The sequence below is a fragment of the Pseudophryne corroboree genome, chromosome 8 (genome assembly GCF_028390025.1).
Source record: "Pseudophryne corroboree isolate aPseCor3 chromosome 8, aPseCor3.hap2, whole genome shotgun sequence".
In the NCBI taxonomy this organism is placed as follows: domain Eukaryota; kingdom Metazoa; phylum Chordata; class Amphibia; order Anura; family Myobatrachidae; genus Pseudophryne; species Pseudophryne corroboree.
The window spans coordinates 457633658-457638224 of record NC_086451.1 but is presented as its reverse complement, the minus strand read 5'-3'; the positions used below and the strand labels follow the sequence as shown (position 1 = coordinate 457638224).

Genomic DNA, 4567 nt, shown 5'->3' with positions numbered 1-4567 from the left:
ATGTGTGTGTGTGTGTGTATATATATATATATATATATATAAAATTTGTTTTCATTTTCAAACAGTGTTCGATCTTTAGAATTCATATTTAGACTCTAATACTTTATACACACACACACAGGAGTCTGGTGTAGTCCACAATCACTCCTACCTCTGCTTCTCCCCCGAGCTCCCCGCTGCCACCGAACTTAAAAGAGTTCCACTCCAGGCCAGTTCCCCCATCACTCCCCCATCCAACTGCCAGCTGCTTCCAATGCTAGGCGGAGATGAGAGTGAGGGTCCGCTGCTGCTGCCGCTGCAAAGTGGTCACCGTGACGCTGTATGCCGTGGCCGGCCATCAAGTTCCGCCCCCGGTCTACATTCACAGGCTGTAGAATTCCGAGGAATTAAGCAGGCTTTTCGGGGCAGCGTGAGAATAGCCTCTGGAGGGGGAGCCTCAGTATCGGCAAGGATGTGCGGTGGACGGTGCCGGCGGAAGACGGGGATGGGCGGCGGCAGGCGAGCGGAGGCACAGGCAACCAGGGCCCTCTCCTCTCTGTTAGAAAGACCGGGCCCGGGACTGCTGTGCCCGCAGCACCCCCCTGATGGCGGGCCTGTTCTTGAGACTGGAACCTTAGACCATGCTGACATCCTCACATCTTCTGTTTATAGTTCTCTATCTCAATTTCTCAGTCTGTGCAACCACTGAGTTTCCGTATTTGCCACATCATTGGTCGTTATTTATTACAATTACTATTATCCTGACACCTATTGCACCAGGCATCCCATGAAGGGCATAGCTGGCTCTTTGAGGAGAGGGGGCACATGCCTCGACGATTGGCTCTAGAATGGGGAAGGAATGATTGCTTATTAATACTTCACATTATGGCTGTCCTTATTATAATAAGATTGGGTTCATCCTTTCCTAATTTTCTTCCAATTGGCCCCCTACTTAGTGGGGACCAGCCCGGGCTTACTGGCATTGTAGCTTGTGGGAGTGTTTTTTTCCCTACTCATTTCAATGGGTCTTTTCCATGTACTGCATACACTGGATGAGTCCAATAAAATGCATGGACCTTCAAATGAACGGGGAAGCGCCAGTTTTTACAAAACTATACAAATCCTCACTTCCAAATTGTTAAAATCATCATAATTCATTTGTTTTAGGACCAGGGACAACTGGGGCCTCATTCCGGCCCTGGCATCCTTGTGCTCGCGTGTGCCCAATGCACGACAAAGGGATGCGCAGAGACTTCAAACGGGGGCGTGCCACAAGTATTGGGGTGTGGACTCATGGCATGCCCCCATATTGCTTAGCAATGGGGCACTATGGGTGGCAGCGTTGGACAAACCAGAGAGCCGGGAGCTGCACTGCGCGCAGACTTCCTTACTCTCTGTGGACTGGACCATCAGCCCTTCTGGCATTTGCCAGAAGTGCCAGATGGGCAGTCTGGCCCTGTTTAGGACTAAAATATCTTTGCTAGGTTGACCGTCTGGTCAGGAATGGTTTATGAATTCAATGGGCCTGTGTGTTACCAGTGGGGTTATGTTAAAATTCATGTGACCCTTGTCCCACCATTGATAGTATAAGGCCATTCCCATGGGTACTGTTCAGACTCGCATGTGCAGATGGGTTGTTTTTGGGCCTAAGTTATGACACGGTTGGCCTTGAGAACAGGTAAAAAGACATAATATTATTTAGTTATAACCATAAATAGAGCAATACTGCCCCCTGTCGCTAATAAAAGCATCAATGTATGGATGCTATATAGTTTGTAAACATTTCTGGGGAGACACCGCTCCTATTCTTAAGAGAGATAAAAGGTTATGATCTTGGCCTCTTTGTAACTGCAGCTGATATAGACGGAGATGTTCAGTGTCCACGTACTTCAATCCGGGAGCAGGCCCAGTCTCTGGTAGGAGTGGCCTGAGGTACAGTAACTTCCCTCCTCTTAGTAAAATCAACCAATAGAGAAAGTGATCTGTGCGGTTCCTCTGTGGCTGCAGTGAAGGGAACCTCAGGGAGAAGGGAGGAGGATGACCGGCAATTATGGTGAATTTCAGCTATATAAAGCAGCCGGAAAACGTTGCCTCTTAGCGCTGTTTCTGACTGCATGGCCTTATGGATGAGGTGCTGGACTTTGTATCAGAGTCCAGGGCTTCCATTGTAGTTTGTTGGATTATTTAATAAAAATAACCAGAATAATCCTGGATAGCTTAAATATATGATATAGTGCAGGTATATTGATGATGAATAAGGATTTGGCCCAGTTTATTAAAGAGTTTTTTTTATCACATCTAATGGTATAGTTCAGTGGTAGGCAATCTGCGGCACTCCAGCTGCTGTGGAACTACAATTCCCAGCATGCCCTTGCACAGTTGTAGTAAGCATTAACAGCAAAAAAATTGTGGCAAGGCATGCTGGGAAGTAATTGCAGAGAGCCACATGTTGCCTACCCCTAGATAATGTCAGAGAAATATACAACCAATTTTGTTCACAAAAATATCACATGTCAGAAGTGGGATTTGAACCCACGCCTCCATTCGGAGACCAGAACACCCATATACAGGTAAGTTATCACTCTTGAGTCTGGCGCCTTAGACTGCTCGGCCATCCTGACAGCTGATGTATGCACGGAATGTAATCCACAGACCTGAGTTTCTTGTTCTGGTTATAAAAGCCCTTTAGCGTTATCTGATGCTTGTTACAAACCTTTTGTGTCAGTAATCAGATGTATGAATTGTAATGAAGAAATCAGTATCCTTCTCTCCACAGGACACTAATGCAAAAAAAATAAAACTGTGTGTAGGCGCTGTTCACTTGCAGTATACTGTTCTTAAATCCTTCAATATTCATGAGTGGTACACCAGGAAACACATCCTCTTAATTAAGAACTTACATTAGGGTTCTCACCCGCAGGCCAAACAAGGTGTCTTTAACCCCCGATATAATTTCTTCAATATATAATAAAACGGGATAACTTCATAAAAGATGAACACTTACATATTAATTCTGTCATGCGTTCACATAAGGGTTTCTTTAGATCGCCCCAGGAAACAGCTGTCCAGTACAATGTATGGTCCAAAAAGCTGATGTTTAATATTAAAAGATGATATACAATAAAATCACGAAGTTTGCAGCACAGCAAGAACAACACTGGGAGTCTGGTGCGGAAGCTGGTCTCCACTCACGGCTGGATCTGGCTGCAGTCACGGACAGGGTATAGATGATATGCGCCACTAACTCGATCACTGGTCAAGTTCGTTGCTGAAGCTGGTTACATGTAATGGCAGGTCTCTAACATGTTTCGGGGATTCCTATCCCCTTTATCAAATGTGCTCTGCTTGGAGAGGGCTTGTATTCTTTACATAGCAGTCAACGTACACGTTTCACCCTGGTAAAACATAGGCTTCCTCTGGGTTGTACTGTTGTAGTAAGACTCAGCCCATATATCGCTACAAAGTTCTGTTAGTAAATCCCAGCTGTGGTTTTGGCTGTAAGACCTGAGGAAATGAATGTTGTGTAATTATACCATGGTTCCGTGTATTGTGTGAAAATAGGTAATAGTCTGGCTTCTCACTCCCTATTCACTAGCCATTTTTAACCCATTTAATACAATAGAACCTGTCAGGCTACTGTTGTGCTTATTTTTTGAAGCAATAATACATTCAAACATTGACAAATAATATACTAAGATAATATAATGTGACTGTGGATATAGGCTGTGTGTAATAGGTGTATTCTGTATGGTGAGTGACATACGTATTGGTGTATAGTGACATCTGCTCTGGGTGACTTTTTAGCTCCCACCTTCCTTGGCATTTCCAGCTTCTGTCATGTCGGGTGAGTCCTGAGATGTGTGTCCCTGATTATCTCACACTGATGTCTTCTCAGGGGTAGCAGTTCATTTACTGACGGACACAATACAGACGGTAATCCTGACAGCCATTGACCGACAGTCAAAATACTGACATTTGAAGTGCCGGCATGCCAAAATGCCGACATGCGTTTTTAAGGACTTTTTGCAGAAAAACATATTTGTTCATACTTTACCATCCTAGTGGACCTGGAGGGGGGATATAAAAGCGAGGGGACACGGTACACCTCGTGCCCATGTCGACCTATGTCAGCATTGACACTTAAAAAACAGATGAACTCATGTTGGTATTTTGACATGTTGGCATTTCAAATGATGGTATTCTGACTATGTCGACATTTTGAACATGTCGGCACAATGATTGTTGGTATTTTAACCATGTCAGTATGTTGACTGTAGGTCAATGGCTGTTGGGATTATGACAGTTGGTATTGTATCTGTCGGTAAATCATACTGAACCCTTCCTCAATGCCCCATTACACCCAGGTTGCTTTCCTGACCTCGTTCCTGCCTCACAGTGTGAGAGTGCAGGCTCTGCAGAGGGGAATTAGCTCAAATGGTAGAGCGCTCGCTTAGCATGTGAGAGGTAGCGGGATCGATGCCCGCATTCTCCAGAGGGTTTTTAATTTTTTATTATTATTTTTTTAAACCCATCACATTATTTATTGGAAATTTCCTGAATTATATCACTGAGGATAATAAGCCTGACT

General features: G+C 44.6%; 1 non-coding gene across 1 annotated transcript; it reads right to left on the bottom strand.

Annotated features, from left to right (window-relative positions):
- Positions 1–2490: 2490 nt before the first annotated feature.
- On the bottom strand, positions 2491–2600 carry TRNAL-CAA (transfer RNA leucine (anticodon CAA)). The gene is made up of 2 exons: positions 2563–2600; positions 2491–2536 (listed from the first exon to the last, which is right to left on the bottom strand). It is a non-coding gene; the product is annotated as a tRNA-Leu (tRNA).
- Positions 2601–4567: the final 1967 nt, after the last annotated feature.